General features: G+C 32.6%; 1 non-coding gene across 1 annotated transcript; it reads right to left on the minus strand.

Moving 5' to 3' along the window:
- Positions 1-430: 430 nt before the first annotated feature.
- Positions 431-537, minus strand: LOC145161982 (small nucleolar RNA R71). Its single transcript, XR_013738836.1, has one exon. It is a non-coding gene; the product is annotated as a small nucleolar RNA R71 (small nucleolar RNA).
- Between the last annotated feature and the right edge of the window lie 20823 nt (positions 538-21360).

Here is a 21360-nt window from a genome sequence, read left to right on the forward strand (position 1 = left end):
TTTGATTTGGCATGCAGAATTGAAAGAACACAAAGAACACGGTGATTTGGGTGCTAAAATATACATTCGATCATTATGAGGATATTACAAAAAGAAACTAGATCTAGTCTACATAATTAACTCATTCAAAACTCTCTATGAACTACATCTCTCAAGCACACTCTACAAGTGGTATGCAACCCACTATATATAGAGGTGCTAACATGTCTCTCCCTCTCTCTCTTTCTCTCTCTCTCTCTCTCTCTCTCTCTCTCTCTCTTTCTCTTTCTCACTCTCACTCTCATGTCACAAGGCTTTAATCCCATATGCAAGTGGGTCTTCAAGTCAATCCATTACAAAGTCACTCCATGAATAACTTTGCACCCCAACAACATGGGCACAACTTCATGAAGTGTTCATCCAACAATTCAGCCTACCATCGAAGGTTGTAAAATTAAAGAAGAACATCGCCAACTTTGAACAACAAGGATAAGAATCCTTGTATGAAGCATGGGAAAGCTACAAGGTGTTTCTTAGAAATTGGCCACAACACGACCTCAATGTGCAACAAGTGGTCTAAATCTTCTATGATGGGGTAAACGTGACCACTCGACAACTCCTTGACTCTCAAGGACCACGGACGAAGAAGGATCCGGCAACAATCAAGGAGCCAATTGAGGAGTTTTCAAACATTCAAGGGAGAGAAGACAAGACGAGAGGATACAAAGATGGTAATGGAGCTTCGAAAGGTTTGGCTACCGTGATGGTAGAGTTAGATTTCTTGGACCGAAGAATGAAAAAAAATGGATCAATCTATCCATACAATTCGAGTCGGGTATGATAAATATGGAACGACGCACTTAACCAAGGAATGTGACCTCAATGAGAATGGAAGTTGGATGGTTCAAGCTTTCTATTCCAGTGGGGATAGGAATAATGAAGATTGGAGGAAACCCAAGAAGGAGTGGCTTTCCATACGATGAATACAAGAAGCCAAAAGAAGAAAAGTTTAGGCAAACCGGTTGAGGCTTTTATCAGAAAGAACAACCACCACCCGAAAACAAATCTGAGTTTGAGTCAATGCGTGGACGCTTTTCTGTCATTTCATAGAAAAGACATGACGCGACTGATGCTACAATAGGAACCAACAAGCGGTGATAACAAACATTTGAAACTCGATTGGGTAAATTGACCAAGCAAGTAAACGAGCGGTTACCACCGAAAAATCCCAATCCAAAACCTCGGTCTCATGTTATGGAAATATACATTGAAAAATAGGTTAATTTTAAGCCATTAGTGATCCACTATACAACTACCATACGTCCCGATCTACAGCCGGGAGAAGCAAGGCACAAAGCTAATTCAGAGAATTTGGCTGCCCAATGCCCACGATGTGGTGATCACTATGTCACGCTGTCACCACTGAATAATGAAAATTTTGCCTTTTTAAAACTATATCAGCCACCACTTCCTTATCCCTCTCAAGCGATGTGAAGTCCACTGGAACTGGAACAGAAAAACTTCATGGAGCAAGTGTTATCTCTCTCGATTAAGGCCCCATTTCTCAAATCCATGACTAAACTTCATAAAATTGCTACAGATGTGATGACAAATCGAAAGGAATTGGAAAAAGCATCCACCATTGTGCTTAATGAACTATGTTTTGTGGCCATCATTGAGGGATTGCCAACAAAAATGAGAGATTCGGTTCAGTTGACATTACCTTGTGAATTCGGCAATTCCACTATTATAAATGCTTTAGTCGATTTGGGAGCTAACATAAATCTCATGCCTTATTCCTTTTACAAGAACTTCGCAATTCCAGGGCTAAAAACACAAGAATGACAACTTGAATGGCAGACCACTCAATAACTCATTCACGCTGCATTGTAGAGGACTTATTAGTGATGGTTGGAAAATTCATTTTTACAGTGGACTTTGTAGTCTTAGATATGAAGGAAGACGAAGACCTTCCCAAAATCTTATTGTTTGGTCAAAAATCGACTGATTAGATATTAACCAATTTGTATGAAAGTCTATGGTGTTTTTTGTAAAGTAATTATCGAAACTAAAACAAAATTGCACAAGTGGTTTACAAGGAAAGCCCTTGATCCTTGCTAGGATCTTTAGCACAAAACCTTGGGAGGTGATAATAATCACCTTCCTTATTTAATTGTATTAATTGAATGATTGATTACAGAAATGGAAGCATGTAAACGAGTACAAGTATTGCAATGAGTCTAGGTGTGCCTTGTATGCAAAATACATGTATATTTATAGTCTAGTCTAAGTAACAATAATTCTGATATTCCTGGGATCCTCTCGAATTAAAATGAACGTGTTGGCTTGACTTGGTATTCCCGAGTCTTTTGCTTGATTAAGACGTTTCTTCGTTGATAAGGAGTCTTATGTTGACTAATTCTGCACATGTGAGAAAAAACTTAGAAATATATATGTTAGAAATGTTAGGAAATAATAGTAACAATAATGGTCAGGATCCTGAGATTTGTTTGTGATCCTGAAGTTCTTGAAGATTCGGGATCCTGAATAGGGTTGAGGATCTTGGCCCTAACAATTGCCCCCAAATTATACCTGTGAAATATTTACGTTAATTTCAAATATTTAAAGGTATAATTTTATGTAAATAGAGATAAGATTTCAAATTTCAAACCCTAACGAATAGAATTTATCCATTCAATACTCATGATGACGCTATCAAATCATCCCTCTCTCTCTTATCTGACACTGAGATAAATTGTGGTAATCAGTGTGAATTTTTCTTTACTTTTTCTTGCTTCCCTTTGATCATCTCCGGCTAACTTCAAATGTAACTTCTTACTCCTTTCTCTTTTTGTTCTTCTCTCATCTCGATCATGGGAAAAAAGATTTCTCGCTCTCGCGTCAATATCACTGCCCCTTCTGACAATGATTTCGTCGTCCAAGGGATCTTAGTCTATGACGAGATATGTTCCTTTAACGATGAAGACATTGAGTCCAGGAAATCCAATGAGACTTTTCTCTCTGATACAATCTTTAATTCATTCGATGCTTCGATTCAGCCGGATTTTGTCTCATCATCTTGGGTGTGCATCCCTGAATACTGTTTTTCTTTGGGTTTGAAATACCTTTTTTCTAGTATCATTTCTGAATTTTTCAAAGTCACCAAGGTTTCCTACATCCAAGCCATGCTTGTTATTTGTAGGATCTTGTTTTGGATCGATCAAGTGAACCAGTCTCAAGACCTAGGCATATGTATAGCCCAGTTGCCTCATGTTTATGATCTTTCAACTTTTGGGAACTCTCATTTTTTTCTCAAAGTCAAAACCAACAAATCCCCTTTCATCCTGAAATCAAAACACAATGATGGAGCTTGGAAAAAAAAATACTTTTTTATGAAGCGGGACTCTATTCCTGGTGGGGATCTCTCGCCTAAAGCATGGGTCAAAAAGGGTAGGATTTATCTATTGTCTTTGAGGATCCTAGGATTTACTTTCTTATTTTGTTTGTTTTGATGCAGGTTTCAAGTTTGGAGAAGTCGTTCCCACTACTAAGGATACTAAAGACAACATTGCAAGTTTTCTCGCTCTATCCGTGGCTGATAGATCTTTTAAGTTCGATAACTTCATTATCCAAAAGGGTTCTTCCACCATTGATTTAATGTCACCGGTAATCATGCTTTTTTTTATTGTCTACCTTATTATCGGGATCCTAAACTGATGGGGATCCCTGATACAGGATCCAAAGCTACCTGCTCCAGCGCTCGATTTAGCCTCTCTGATCTAGAAGATGACATGTACAGTGGTTTGATTATGGTCAAGAAGGAAAAAAGTTGCCTCCTCTCTTCCTCCTAAGAGGGTCACATCGATCTCTCTATTAAGACTCCAAGCTCCCAAAAGAGGAAAACCGTTGAGGTCACAAATCTAAGCCTGGAAAACCTCAGATCCGAGGAATCTATCAGGAACTTTGTCTTTTTTTCTCAAGCACGAAGTGTTTCATGAACTCTGATTCTTATTTTTCTGGTTTTATATCTACTAATTTCATTCTTATTTCAGCTTTCTGACCACGTTTCTCAATCTACTGTGGACTTGAAGGCCAGAGTTGAGAAGGCTGAGTTAACCTTAAAGGAGCAAGAAAAAGTGTGGAAATCCACCAATGAAGATCTCCTAATGAGGGTGGACTTGTGAGTAAAGAGAAGGCTGGGAAGAAGGAGGAGCATATTGTTGAGATTGTGGAGGTGATAGTTGAGGTGAGGGTAGCGCTGTTGTGCCTGTTTGGGAAGCTAAGATCAAACTTTCAAAAGACGTGGCCAACGCGGGATCCTGGAATGTAGCTGGCTAGCATGAAGCCCTAGCTAAATTAGTCGGTGAGCCTGTTGACACCAGTCAGGATCCTGCAAAGCAGCTGAAGATGAGAGGAGAGAGTCAATCTTATTCGTGAAGAAGAAGGATGGATCACATCGGATGTGTATAGATTACTGAAATCTAAATAAGCTACTGATGAAGAACCGTTATCCACTCCTGAGGAATGACAATTTATTTGACCAGCTTTAGGGCGCATCTTGGTTATCCAAGATTGATTTGCATTTGGGTTATCAACAGATGAGGGTCATAGAGGAGGATATGCCGAAGACAGCCTTCCAAACTCATTATGGTCATTACGAGTTTGTGGTGATGCCCTTCGGGCTCACCAATACTCTAGCCGAATTCATGGATATCATGAATCATGTATGTAGGCCCATGCTGGATCGGTCTGTGATTGTGTTTATTGATGATATTATGGTCTATTCCAAGACTCAGGAGCAGCATGAGGAGCATCTGAGGGAGGTATTGGAGACTCTGAGGAGGGAAATATTGTATGCGAAGTTCTCCAAGTGTGAGTTCTGGTTGCGCGAGGTGTAGTTTTTGGGGCACCTTGTCAACCAGAACAGTATTCTGCTCGATCCGGCCAAGGTTGAGGCGGTGATGAGGTGGAAAGTTTTGAGGTCTCCATCCGAGATTCAAAGTTTTCTTGGTTTGGCGGGTTACTATCGGAGATTCGTTCAGGATTTCTCCAAGATAGCGGTTCCCTTGACCCGATTGACGAAGAAGACGATCACGTTTCATTGGGGGGCTGAGCAGAAGGAAGCTTTTAAGACTCTGAGACAGAGATTATGTGAGGCGCCAATCCTGACTCTACCGGAGGGTGTTGAGGATTTTGTGGTGTACTGTGATGCATCAATCACGGGTTTGGGTGCAGTATTTATGCAGCGGGGTCACGTGATCGCTTATGCTTCGAGGCAGTTGAAGCCTCATCAGGCGAATTATGCTACGCTTGATTTAGAGTTAGGGGTTTTGGTTTTCGCCCTCAGGATTTGGCGACATTACCTTTATGGAGTTTGTTGTACTATTTACACGAACCACAAGATCCTGAGGTATCTGATTGATCGACCGAATCTGAACATGAGGCACCGTAGATGGTTGGAAATGGTAAATGATTATGATTGTGAGATCCTTTATCACCCAGGGAAGGACAATGTGGTGTCTGATGCTCTCAGCCTCAGGTGGCTTCAGCCCCGATCAGGGATATATGTTTGAGGATGACTATTATTACCCCACTTTTAGAGCAGATTCGAGAGGCTCGGGTTGAGGCTATGTTGGAAGAGCACCGGAAGAGTGAGTGTATAGTGGGTCAGGTGACTTTCTTCGATAATGATAGTCGAGGGTTATTGATCCTTCACTGGAGGGTGTGGGTCCCATACTGGGGTGGTTCGCGTCAAGTTCTGATGGAGGAGGCGCACAAGTCGAGATTCTCTATTCATCCTGGAGTGACAAAGATGTATAGAGATCTCCGGCCTGATTATTGGTGGCCATGTATGAAGCGAGACGTGGCCTGGTATGTGGAGAGGTGCCTGACTTGCAGGAAAGTCAAGGTCGAGAATCAGCGACCCCACGGCAAGATGGAACCGTTGGGTATTCCCGTTTGGAAATGGGAAGAGATTACGATGGATTTTATCACCAAACTGCCTAGGATGGCACGAAGTGGATTCGATATGGGTCATCGTGGATCAATTAACAAAAAGCACGCATTTTATTCTGATGCAGAGGAGCATTTCGGCAGAGAAGTTGGCCGATATCTACATTCGGGAGGTAGTGGCATGGCATGGGGTGCCAGCTTATGTGGTCTCTGATAGGGATGTCGGTTTACTTCCAGGTTATGGAAGAGATTCCACGAGGATTTGGCTACCCATCTGCATTTCAGCACGGCTTTTCACCCGCAGACTAATAGTCAAAGTGAGTGGACTATCCAGACTTTGGAAGATATGTTGTGGGCTTGTAATCTGGATTTTGGCGGTAGTTGGGATACGTACCTTCCTTTAGCGGAATTTTCGTATAACAACAGTTATCATGCCAGCATTGATTGGCCTCCTTTTGAGATGTTCCACGGGAGAAAGTGTAAGACCCCAATATGTTGGGGAGAAGTTGGTCAGCGAGTCATGGGGAGTATCGAGGTGGTACTTAAGACGACGGAATTGATTCAGCAGGTTTGGAGTTTTAGGTTGGGGGTATGGTACTTCTGAAGGTGTCACGTTGGAAAGGTGTCATCCGATTCAGGAAGCGGGGTAAGTTGGGCCCCAAATATATCGGTCCTTTCAGGTTTTAACCCGGGTGGCAGAGTGGCGTATCATTTGGATCTGCCAGAGAAGCTCAGTCAGATTCATAACACTTTTCATATCTCTCAGCTGTGGAAGTGTTTGGTTGAGATTCCGCAGTGGTTCCATTGGAGGACATTCAGGTGGATGATCCCCTGAATTATATAGAGAGACCAATGGTGATCCTTGATAGGAGGATGAAGACCTTGCGGAACAAGGTGGTGGTTCTCGTGAAGGTGCAATGGCAGCACCGAAAGGGTTCGGAATGGACATGGGAACCGGAGGACGAGATGAGAGAGCATTACCCTGAGTTATTTGAGGTGGCGGACTTCGAGGACGAAGTCTAATTCAAGTGGGGGAGAGTTGTAACATCCGGTTTCTCTAAGGTAAATTTTTTATAAATAATTCTTGAGTTTGGTTTACCACGACATGGTGAAGGCTCAACACGACGTCGGACTTTAATGAGCCCCCATGACATGCCATTGTTGGGCCACGACATTGCGAGTAGCTGAAGCGTTAAACCCTTATTTCTCGGGTATTTAAAGGAAAGATGGAGGCTAGGGTTGCCCACCCTCAGCCTCCATCACTCTTAAACCTCTAAGTTTGTAACCCTAATCTCCTTTGAAGCTTTTGAGCTCATTTGGGCCTTGTGGTTGTTTTTTTTTAGCCCTTTCTTAAAGAAGGAGACTCCATTGGTGTATTGTTTTGATCAAGCAAGCTTCTTTCCATCATCTTGTGTTGTTACCGAACCTCTGTAAGTTGTCAAGCTTCTACCTTTCTCTTTCAAGCATGCTAGATCTAGGTTTTCTTCATGTTGGGTTGAGAAGCATGCATGGAGTCCATAAAGTTGGCAACTTTATGGATTATTAAGGTCCCATTGCTATCATATGTTTCAGATATGGAGTTTAATGCTATTTTGAGTTCCATGCATGATATTTTTAGTGATATTGCTTCATTTTGGCCTAAGGAGGAATCTAGACTTGTTTTGGGCATGCATGTGTGAAAAAGCAATGATCTTTGGAATAAAAAAATTGTTGTGCGGACGTGTGGACAGTGTTATTCTATGAGAATTAGTAAGAGAATAGGTTGTTTAGTAATGTGAATATGTTCAACCTCACACAATTATTGTCATTTTCATGCATTCTCACTAATTCTTATTCATTTTCGTTCACACACATCATTTTTCACTCATTTTCATTCTTACAGAATATGACTCGATAAACATTGTGACAACATGCTGACATAATGAGAATTAAAAAAAAAATCTATAATAACTTTACAGACAATTTAATTAGTGAGAATGCGTAATAATGACAATAATTATATAAGATTGAACGTATTCACATTATCAAACAACATGTTTTCTGTCATTCTCACAGAATTGCATTGTCCACACGTCTGAACAAAAAGATGGCAATCCACATTTGAACCTAACTAACTAACTAACTATATATATATATATATATATATATATATATATATATATATATATATATATATATATATATATGCCATAATCTTAAAATCTTAAACAAACAAAAATAATAAAATTTTAGACTTTCTTACAATAAAATAGATTAGTTACAGTTTTAATAATCCTAAAAGTAATATATATATATATATATATATATATATATATATATATATATATATATATATATATCCCTATTCTAATCCTCCTTAATAAATGAAGGTTTTTTTGCCACATGTCAATCTCTCATGAGTTTTGACACTTGTCATTTTGTGGTATTTTTGAAATAAATATTATCCACTTGTCAATTTTTGATTTGTTTCAATTTTTAAAATTAAAGTCATATACTTATATATGTAAAGTATTAAATATCATATATATGATATTAAATTGCAATAAATACGTTTCGTCCTTTCTTATTTTAAAGTTGTACATTAAAAAATATTTTTTATTTACTTTAATTTAATGTTTAATCTTTTTTTAAATCAGCCTGTGTAATACACGGATCTCACACCTAGTAAATGAATAGTTTTATATTAAATTAATAACATTAGAATAAAAATTAAAATAAAATTAATACAAATTATAAAGTGATATAGTTTTATATATTTATTTAAATCAATGATTATAATTTTGTATAACTAAAAAAATCTCTTAATTAATAATTTATTTAAAATAAATGATTAATAATTTTGAGTTTTTACTATAAAAGCTTAATTAATTTTGTAACCATGGTTTACACGGGTTATAAACTAGTATATATATATATATATATATATATATATATATATATATATATATATATATATATATATATATATATATATATATATATATATATATATATATATATACTAGGAAAGTTCTTAGGCTCGTGCTAAACACGACTCGTGAAAGGTAATTTGGTAATTTTATGTCAATCAAAAGAGATATACGAACATTTTTTCATTGATTTGTTTATTGTAAAAATTTATTTTTAGTTTTTCCTATTACAATGTAGGCACTTGTCCATGTTACTGGTCAATGGAACATATTAAAAGATTTTCCAAAACTAAAAATCATAACTATTTACGAATAAGAGCACAAAAATCGGAATAACAACACTATATATGAATGTAGATTTGTTTGTGTATATGCTTTCGAACTCTTGTAGGGGAAAAACAACAGAAAATTTAAGCGTTTACTGATATGAAAGTCAAAAATTAATGTTTTAAAAGAAACATGTTAAATAGTATGATATCTTGTCCGATCATTCAATAATATCACATCTTATTATCTTGGCAATTTCCCACAGTAGATTTTGTTTAAAATGCATGGAAAAAAACCCCGTAATTGCTTTCATGACACGTTATTTTTATTTAATTATATCACATAATCCTTGAACATGATGAAATCGATTTTAACTCTAAATACATATATTAAATTGATAAAATAAAAAGTGAAAGGCATGAAATAGCAACATACTTCTAGTTATTTGTGTATTAGCATCCATTTTCATTTCTTTCTACAACATAAACTTTTTCTTATTAACGCCTTCTACTTTAAATAATGTAACAAAGTATATCAACGTACTTTCATTATTTTCTTATGAGAACATTATTTCGAAGGACTGACCCATATTATAGAAATGAAAAAAATGTTTTGTATTTAAATGACATTGCTAATTTCGTATATTTTTTAAAATACAATGTTCCTAACAAGAATAAACAAAATTAGGATTCTATAATATATATAGATTAAAAAAGGATGTTTTCTATTTCTCACATTAACTCAACAAATATATATTTAAATCAAATCACAATTAACTTTCTTGAGAAATCTGATTGTCATACTCTACATAATTATACATAGAACCATGATCGTGGAAGTTTATTTTCTTTAAAAGCATGTTACCGAAACACTAATCGGAAAATGGAGTAATGATATTTAAAAAATGTCCAAAAAAATAGATGAGACGAAATCCATACTTTCTTAACATAATTGGTTTGACTAAAAGGTAACAATGAGATGCTACTTTAAGCATCGCAGCTAAATGAAGAGGTTCCTGCTAAAAATTAAAGTTTTTAACATAATTCTCATATCTAATATTTTTTTAGTCATAAAAGAAAATTGATTATTACTACACCTGAGATACGAATGCAAACACCAGCAGCCGCTTTATGGTGACCACTTGTTTTAACATTTCAACCCATCAAAGACCACACCTAGATAATTTCCCTTCCCTGATGTACGAATTCACTGAATAAAACTACACTTTTTAAATAAACCTATTTAATAATAATCTATATTCATTACCAAATATATCACCAAGTAAACATTGACATTAAAAGTTGAGAAAATGAAAGGTAATAGTCAGGGACATGGAACTTGCTTTGATTTTAGATAGAAGCACGGGTCTAATTGAGAATTTACTTAGTCAAACTGATCAATAATCCAATGATGAACAAAACCCAAATGGAGTGTGAATCTTACAATTTCAATGAGCTATATAGGTTTATAATCTATTCGTATGCCCCATATTCCTTATTTGATATTGAGCGTGCCTAACTAACTTACAACAACATTCCAAAATTAAAATCAAACAAAATAAATAGGATTTGAAAATGAAAAGTTCACAATTATGCATTATTTTTACACAAAGATTACTAATTAATTCTGCAGAAGATACAACTAACACATATATTGAAATGTTTAAATAAATCTGATGAAATTTTCTTATTTTATTATATAATGGCATTTTGTCGAACATATGTTGTGCAACATTAGGATTGCGAATAAGAAACTACAAAAAGAAAACAATGTGAAGCCACAATTATAACTTTATGCTGTTTGATTTGATTTTCCATTTATTCTACTTAGATACACCTTGGAAGTGATCACATGGATGGAGAGTGTTGAATCCATTTCATAATTGGATGACACATCAACCAAGTAGGTTTACTTGAAAATCGAGACGCGCTACCTTGGTATTCTTAGATACGGAGACCAATTAATAGTCATATAGATTGCGGATGTGCACAATCAGCAGTCATATGGACTGCTGAGGAGCAATCAGCAGTCCATATGACTGTTAATTGTGTTCATCAGCAGTCATACAAAAAAAACCAAAAAATAAAAATAAAAAAAATCATCAAATCTTTTTTTTAGCCAAGATATGGCTTAGACGCACCATTTGGAGAAGATTGGTGTTTTTGGTGTTGAAAAATGATGAGCTGATTATGAGTTTACAAAAAACAACTTGGCTTTATATATATATATATATATATATATATATATATATATATATATATATATATATATATATATATATATATATATATATATATATATATACCTCCTCTAATAAACAAAACCATAATTGTGCTACATGTTTCTTTTCTACCTTGCTATTATGTCGTGTGTCACCTTATGAATAATTCATATAAATCCTACTAAATAAATCTTAATTCGATATATATTCATTGTAATCTCGGTTTTTATGAAATTACTAAATGTTTCTGTTTGAAATAACATTCAAATTCCATGTTTTTTAGAAACAATAGCAATTCCTATTCATATTCTTTGGTTACAAATCTTAACTTTTTTTTAATCTTTTAAAGATTTTAATGAATCCCAAAAAAATCAACATTTTGAATTCATTTTCTAATAATAAATATTCTGACTCCATTTAATACGTCTTCAACTATCATTTTAATTGTCGAATTTGATTGTGCTCTCTTCTTCAAAAATACGATTCATGCATAGGAGACATCATAAGAAATCGGGTTAGTTCATCTTCATAAACCAATAATTATAACCTTTTTCTGAATATATCGTAATAAGAATGTACTTTCAGTTCTTATCTGTTTGTTGAGATGCATCCTATTTGTCTCAATTGATTTCTGCTTCAATTTCTTAATAAATAAACTCGAGATCAAATCCTACAATGAATCCATAATTCCCTTTTCTACAATATATATATATATATATATATATATATATATATATATATATATATATATATATATAATCATATCAAGACTGTTAAATTGGTACATTTGAATCCAAATAGGCATAAACATTTATAATTATAACAAGATTATTAACCTATGATTCAAGAGACTTCAAATTTTTGGAATGCAAATCTTGCATTTTTTCTGATTGTCCATCTGAAGATGTAGATAGTTTTTCAACTTCAGTTACCAATCGATCTCTCTATATCTGCAACAATTATAAAAATGAGCAAAAAAACACCATTTATTATTTTTTTTTAAAGTTTATTCAAACTTTAAAACTATAGTTTTGTTATGCTTATATTTTTACATGAATTGTCCGTTTTTCATCCTTAAGTTTCATTAATTTCTTTACAAAATGTTGCTTAAGATTCATTGTATCAGATTCTTCAAAAAGTCTCATTTATGATTTTTTTTTCTAAGCGTTTGTTTATCTCCTATAACTCTTAATTTAAAATCAAAAGATCTCACAAATCACGTTTTATTTAAGTGTTTATGTCCTGGAAAACCATCTTGAATCTCATATATGATGTATCTTAGGGAGTTAGGCTACATCTTATTTTAAGGTTGTTGTTCTCAATAAGGAAACATAACTCCATCTACTGAGGATATTTTGACACCCACAAGTTCTCATCATATGAAATCTACTCTTATAGATTTAACACACAACTTTGATGAAGCTTTTGATGTTGATGAGAATGCAAATTCGTCCTCAACAAATGCACCATGTATTTAACAGGAAATGAAAAGGTAATGAAGTTGTTGATTCCAAAGGTTGAAAAATAATGGTTATAAGGTTTATATATCAACATTGACTATGGTTTTCTTTCTTTTTTTTTTCACATGATGTTTTTAATATTTAATGTGGTTTTAATTAGTGGCCTTGGCTAAGGGTATTTAAGAAATTTTGGTTTTTTGTGATTTTCACTTTGGATGGATGTTTCATATGTTTGTTTGCAAACAATTATTTATTTTTTGATAATAACTTTTTAAGATATTTATACATTGTTGTTTTTCAATTCTATAGAATATAATTTTTTTCCACACGAATTTGCAACACATAGAATTACGAATCATACCATATTCTCTACGCTATGCTTTAAATCACTTGACTCCACAACCAATGACAAGCTGTATGATTATGCAGATTTCCTGCATAACAACAATAAAAATAATATTGGAAACTAGGGTTGTAAACGAGCCGAGCCAAGCCCGAGCCTAACCAAACTAGGGTTATATATATATATATATATATATATATATATATATATATATATATATAGGCTCGTTTAGGCTTATTTAGGCTCGCGAGCCCACTAATGGAAGCTCGACTCGAGCTCGTTTAATAAACGAGCCTCATATTTAGGCTCGAGCTCGGCTCGGGCTCGTTTAAGTCGATCTCGAGTCGAGCTTTTAACGAGTCGATCCCGAGTAGCTCGTGAGTAGCTCGGCTCACTTACATCCCTATTGGAAACCTGAAATAGCAATGCTCTTTTAATTGTGTTCATATACCAATTTGCCACTTTTTTTTCTTTTATTCTGAAAAAAGAGCCAAACAGAAAATATAACAGTTTATTTCAATATTTTTAAAAGTATATAGCTATTTTGACAACTTCTTGAAGTTGGAAAATACATTAAATAGCAATGTACTTTAAAAGTAATTGCTATACTTTATAGGACGCTTTTGTGTTTTCAACTTATAAAACGAAACAGTTTATCTTGAGATCGTGAACTATAGCAATGTACTATGAATGTACATTGCTATTTTAAAGTAAAAATAATAAAAACTCATTAAAAATTATCTTCTATGTTCATTGACTTTTAATCTAGAAAAAAAAACAAATTGTTACACTTTTTTTTCTTAAAAAATGACCAACATATTTTCTAAAAATGTTTTATTTCGAGAAACATTCGAATACACAAAGTACTACTTTCTTATGATATCACAAAGGAGATGAAAGAAACTATACCAATATCAATATTTCATGACCATGTACCATTTTCCATGACCTTATTAGTAGTCATTAATTGGTTTACTAGCAAGCATAAATACAAAAAAGGTTTTATGTCAAATCTTTTCAAGAGTTCAATCTTCATGTTGGTATTTTTTTTTTTTTCTAAGAATCCGTATGGAGCAATCCTGCTATAACCCCTCTTAATTTATTCATGCATAATATAAAAAGTTATCATATAGTCCCTTGTCTTTTAAATAATACCATATTGGTATTTTTGTTTTTTATTTTTTTTTTCAATAAGTTTTTATACCTATATAATGACTTTTTTTTTTCTTTAAATCATTTTCTAAATTTATTTTGTTAATTTGAATCATAAATGCATTTATAACATTTACATAACACAAAAATTAATATTAGAAAAATTAATTTAAAAAACTATAAAATTCATCTTTATCGTTTTTTTACAATAACAATGTAAACTTTATACAAGTATTTAATCATATTTAAAAATTAAAAAAAAATAAAATAAATTAAAATAAATAAATAAATAAATAAAACTAGATGGATAGTCGTTGCTATGGAATATATATATATATATATATATATATATATATATATATATATATATATATATATATATATATATATATATATATATAGGGCTAGGTTATAATGTGGATGAATAACTATTGTGCGGACGTGTGGACAATGCTATTCTATGAGATTTACTAGGAGAATAAGTTGTTTAGTAATGCGAATACGTTCAACCTCACACAACTATCGTAATTTTCATGCATTCTCACTAATTTTTATTCTCACACATCGTTTTTCACTCATTTTCATTCTTACAGAATATGAGTCAATAAACATTCTGACAGAATGAGAATAATAATAAAAAGTCTATAATAACCTTATAGACGATTTAATTAGTGAGAATGTGTGATAATGACAATAATTATGTAAGATTGAACGTATTCATATTATCAAACAGCATATTTTCTTTGTCATTCTCACAGAATAACATTGTCCACACGTCCGCATAATAGATGTCAATCCACATTTAAACCTAACTCTCTCTCTCTCTCTCTCTATATATATATATATATATATATATATATATATATATATATATATATATATATATATATATATATAACAAGTAATCTCTTTTTTCATAAATATTCTTTTAAAATAAATAGGAAGTCCATAGTAATAATAAACAGTCACAATCACTCTATCATATACTATTTATTAATTATAATATTAATATAAATCATATATTTATTTATACATTTTTAAACAATATTTTTTTATATTTTGTATATGTTAAAAAGCTTATATATTATTTTATATTACACTTTAATCTTATAAGGGTTTTCATGGCTGTTTGTTTTTCTTTAAAAGTCGATATTCCTATTATGTTACTAAGAAACATCCATTAAAAAATGGATTATATAATGGGACTAGACTTCATGTGGTATCATTGGGCAATTGATTCATCGAAACAGAGGTCATAACTAGAAACAATATCAAACATCGTTGTTTAATTTCAAAATTGTCTTTAACACCTTCAGACATAAAAAAAATTTCATTAAAATTCAAAAGAAGACAATTTTCCATGACTGTTTGTTTTGCTATGACTATAAATAAAGTCAATGTCAATCATTGTCAAATGTTGTTTTGTTTTTACAAGAACCAATGTTCACACATGGTCAAATATTATAGGTTGTTTTATCTATAGGAAAGAGTAGAAAATGACTGAAGTTGTTGATTTTAGATAATGATTATAATTTGACCCATAAAACTTTCAATGTAGTATACAAATGTTTCAAAAGTTATGTTAAACTATTATGCTTATTTTACTTTTCCCATTATTTCCTGTTTTCTTGCAATCGAACTTATACTACATTTTTTTTGTTCACATTTTATTTTATTTTTGGTCTATATAATATTTGTATTGATACCAACCGTGGTTTCTACGGGTTTTAACCTAAGAAATATATATATATATATATATATATATATATATATATATATATATATATATAGAGAGAGAGAGAGAGAGAGAGAGGATCAAATGAGAACACCTAAAAGGTTGAGAACGCGAGAACAGTTGTAGACCAATCATTTTATGATGGCATAAATGGAATTTTACCATCTAATTAAATTATGATTTCCTAAATTTTAGTGATTATGATGACAATTACCCAAAATATCTCATTTTTTAGATCTTTTCCTTTTAATGAACCAATAATTAATAAAATCATGATTTAATGTCTATCTATGAAAACGTTTTTTTTTTCGTTTTTCATTTTTATGTTTCATTTTTAGAAATCAAATATCAAGAGAATGAATAATTTATCGGTTTACCTTATTTATTTTTAAAAAATATATCTTCATAAATAATGATTTATACATTTCATTTTAAAATGAATAAAATTGTAAATTATAAATGAATTAACTCAATTGTATTTATGAATACACTTGTAAAATCATAAATGAATAAAACCCGAAAAAAAAATTATAAAATCAACTAAAATGGTACTCATATATAAATAAATAAAACATATTTCTATTCATATAAGAATATAATTATAATAGTAAATGAATAAGTTACAATATATATTTTTTTGACACGGAAACTAGTACTACAATTACAATCATAAATGAATAAAACATATTTGTGCTCCTTCCGAAAGAGGTATTGGTGTCGGTGTTTCATTTGGTAAATCTCCCACCTTCCACTATATGTATGTTTATTCACTGTATCTGCAAAAATGTTAAAGAAACAATTATGTATAATTATATTGTCATTCACACATAAATACACTGATATTCACAAATGAATACACTGCTATTCATAAATAAATACAATATAAAAATAGTGTAAAAATTATCATTTCTTCATAAAATGAATACCCCTAATTATAAATAAATACACTTATTTATCACACATGAATACCCTAATATTCATAAATAAATACAGTAATGCAAACATAAATTCACACATAAATATACTGATATTCACAAATGAATATAAGAAAATAGTTGTTGCCCTTTCGTTTCAGCCCTCAATTCATCTCTTTTCTCATTCCTTTTTGTCAAGTATTACCATACCAAAAGTACCCTTTTAATGCTTAATTTGCTAGTGAAATCAAAGACAAAGAACAACTACAAAAAATTACCTTTCTAGTCATCGTTAGTTGTTGAATTTTGAGTAAATCAAGACCCAAGAAACCTCCATTGAACCCACTTTTTGATGTTGAAAATGATGAACTGATTTTTGCTCCTTTCCCTTTCTTCTTCTTCGTTCCCTGCCAAGAATAACCACCATGATGGGGTTGTGTTTCCGGTGAAATCAAAAGAGGCAGCAGCCTCTTGGCTTTTTCCCCTCACCTGCATTGTTGTGGCTGCTTGCCTTGCTACTCTCGGACCAGCCTCATGGAGTACTCATTGATGATTAAGTGCAAATGAGACATCTGACATTGTATTCATATAAGATTATGACTGAATATTTATTGATAGATTCACATAGTCACATTCATAATGAATAAAACTAGATTCACATATATTAAAACAATGATTCAAAAACCTTAAATGAAAATTGAAGACCACAGTGTCCCTACCATTTTCTTGAATATTTGTTGATAGATTCACATAGTCATATTCAATCGTTACCGAAACCATAATTTCATAAAACAAAAATAAAAAGAAGATGAACAGAGGCGGTGGTACCTGTAGGTTAGCAAAACCCTAAATTCTTCATTAACCTCATTAACATAAAATCCAGACAGAAAATCCTTAGTAGCCCACCTTCAGTGGTTACCGAAACAATAATTTCATAAAACAAAATAAGAAGAAGATGAACAGAGGCGGTGGCAGGAAAAAAAGTGACTATGAATCATGTGTATTGACAGAAATAAACCTTAAATAAGAAGAAGATTAACAGCAATAAACCTTAAATGATTCAAAAATAATTTCGTCTTGGGAATGGATTAACAGAAATAAACCTGCTTCTAAATTCCCTATCGACTTCAGAGTCGTGGCGATCGAAGATGAAGCGGCAAGTTCGATCATCGGGGAGTTTGAGAGGCTGAAAATGGTGAAAGATGTTACGGTTGATTCAAGCAATCAGTTAAGGAACTTGCAAGGTGGAGATAAGAACGAAAAGCAAGAGAAAGTCGGAGCATTTTCGGATGGTAGAAAGAGGCCTGGGAAGATCTTCACTTCCATGTCATTTGGTGATGGCGGTGATAATGTGGCTGCGGAGGCGTGCCCTAGGTATATATATATATATATATATATATATATATATATATATATATATATATATATATATATATATAGAGAGAGAGAGAGAGAGAGAGAGATAGAGAGAGAGAGACATCAAATTGAAAGGAAAGGAAAGAGTGTGAGAAGTTATAGGAATTAAATAAACGCTCAAAGATTCACATTGTGAATTTGACGAAAAAAAAATTATCGAATTTGATATCATTGGAAAAGGGATAAAAAGTTATGAATTTTTGTATTTTTAGTTTTTTTTTTTTTTTGATAAAAAATAAGTTCTAAAAGTTGAAAAAAAGATTGGTTTCTTGGTTACTTGGTTAATTATGGTCCTCTAGGGGTGAGCATTTGGACCGAACCGGACCGGACCAGACCGGACTGGTTATGGAGAATATTGTGGACCGTGGACCAGACCAGATGAGTCGTGTCCGTGTCCGTGTCCGGGTCCGGGTCCAGGTCCGGGTTTTCCGGTTCTTGGACCTGTACAACTTTAATTGCATAGAGTACAAGTCGTTAAAATAAGTTTTTAGGTTTATAGAACTCGTTAAAACGAATATGTTATTGGATTTGATACAATACAACTTGTAAAAATGATTACGTTTCCGTTTCATGAATAACTAATCTACCTTGATGTTATAATATTATAACTTACAAAATTAATTTTCCAAATAAAAGCAACTAACATATAAATCAAGTTCACCAAGATCCCTTTCATATTATTTATCTGTCAAAAATACATAAAATTCAGAATTATAGTCTAAAATAATAGTTACAAACTTGAAATATTTCAGCTTTGATAGCTCAACTTTGAAGGATTGTAACTCATTCAATATAATACCAAAATCAACAAAATTATAGTCTAAATTCATCTACAAACTGTAACTAAATGTTGGAAAAAACCGCAGGTCAATCCGATTTAAAACGAATGAGTTATGGTTGTTTAAAAATTTTCACAGATTACAAAATTTTAAAAATCTTGCTGAAAAGCTGAAATTTTTCAGCTTTGATAGCTCAACTTTGAAAGATTGTAACTCATTGAATATAATACCAAAATCAACAAAATTATAGTCTAAATTCATCTACAAACTGTAAATTAAACGTTGGAAAAAACTGCGTGTCAATCCGACTTAAAACAAATGATTTATGGCTGTTTAAAGATTACAACTTTTTTTTTAAAATCGAGTCCAACCGGTTCTAAACCCGGTAAAAACCGGACCGGACCGGGAAAAAAACCGGACCGGTTTTGATGGATTCCTCGAACCGAGAACCGGCCCGGGGGTCCGGACCGGTCCACCGGTCCAAATGCTCACACCTATGGTTCTCTATTGAACCTCACCCTATATATATATATATATATATATATATATATATATATATATATATATATATATATATATATATATATATATATCTTAAACAAACAAAAATAATAAAATTTTAGGCTTTCTTACTATAAAATAGATTAGTTACAGTTTTTTTAATCCTAAAAGTAATAAAAACTGGCTATCAATAATAAAAAAAAATTATTATAAAAAAGAGCTTTGGTTGATTTGGATTGTTATTAAACTAAAAGATAAATTAGTTGGATTATATATACAAATAAGAGAAATAATAATTTTTCTAATAAAATATCGTATTGAATTGTATTCCACCGATGAAAATAGGATTATAGATGCCATTTAAAAATGCAAAACACAGTTATACAGCCATTTCTTGATATACAACAGTAAAATTCTGAAATTCTACAGCCATTTTTGTGATGAACAAAAGCTGGCAATTTGGGACTTGGGTTTTCTTTATAGCAGCCCAAGTCCCAACAACAGCTAAAAACAGCGACTTTGTTTTGGCCGCTCAAAACCCAAATGATTTTACTCGAGCCCATATTGTCTATTTTATGAACCCAAATCATAGCTTAGTGTTAAAATATCAGCCCACTTCTGAGTTTATTTGGCATGGCAGCCAACTTGCTGAAAACACAAAGGTTGAAATAAGATTGTGGTCAATGATTTTATAACATAAACATTTCCGAAATTCTTGAAAAGGAAAAAAAATATATTAACGGATTAACCCAAACGTATTTTAACTTTTATCAATAAGTGTATTTTAACCCATATTTGTTTAGTCTGTTACCCAAAAGTATTCAAGTCATTTATTTTGCCACATGTACAAATTCATAGATTGCATTATCGAGAAACAGTTATAAAAGAACTAAATATTTGTATCCTATTGATGCAACGAAAAAATAGAAATTAAATAAATAACAAACAGTGGCATTTGATCACGAGTTCCACAATACTTAATCCACGTTAATTTGTTTGTTAAGGACGTATACAATCACAAGCAAATTTAACTTTTCACCCGTTTAAAGCAAATTCACAGTTTCAACTTTTCTGGTATAAATACCCCAAGAAACTTAGATATTTCATCAACACAAATTATCTAAATTGTATTTCAATTTTCACACTCCACGCCTGAAACAAGTCTATAATTTCATTGGCTATCATGTCGATCTCAATAGAAGCTCTAGCAATGGCGGGCACAGACCACATCGAATGGGGTATGAGTTTTGCAGAATGGGAACGCATGGACATTGGCCCACCTCCACCATATTTATATGATGATGAAGATTGTGATTTTGAACAACAACATCATGAAGAAGATAAGGAAGTTGTAGAGCTGAAGCAGATAGATAGTTCTTATCATTCTCAAGACGTTTTGATTAAAGGAATAGAAATGGCTATAATGATTGCTGGAATCAATCCCAAAAAGCTTGTGGTAGATGATGAAATTCAAATGGTAGATGATGAAATTCAAATGCAGGAGAGGCTAAGATGCGTTTAGAGACACATTCTTAAATAATATACTTTTGTGAGTAGGTTGATTTGAATAGTCGGATATATCTTTACTAGGTTTATAACTCTTGTACTATATGATTCACAAATTAAAATAATTTCAAACTATGTTTTCATTGTTGACTTTCGAACCAAGTTGATTGCTACAATTATTGATCTATTCTCATACTCATTATGTCGACAATTGTAGACACCATCA

This window comes from Lactuca virosa, chromosome 2, assembly GCF_052849685.1.
Source record: "Lactuca virosa cultivar CGN04683 chromosome 2, Lactuca_virosa_CGN04683_v6, whole genome shotgun sequence".
Taxonomy (NCBI): Eukaryota; Viridiplantae; Streptophyta; class Magnoliopsida; order Asterales; family Asteraceae; genus Lactuca; species Lactuca virosa.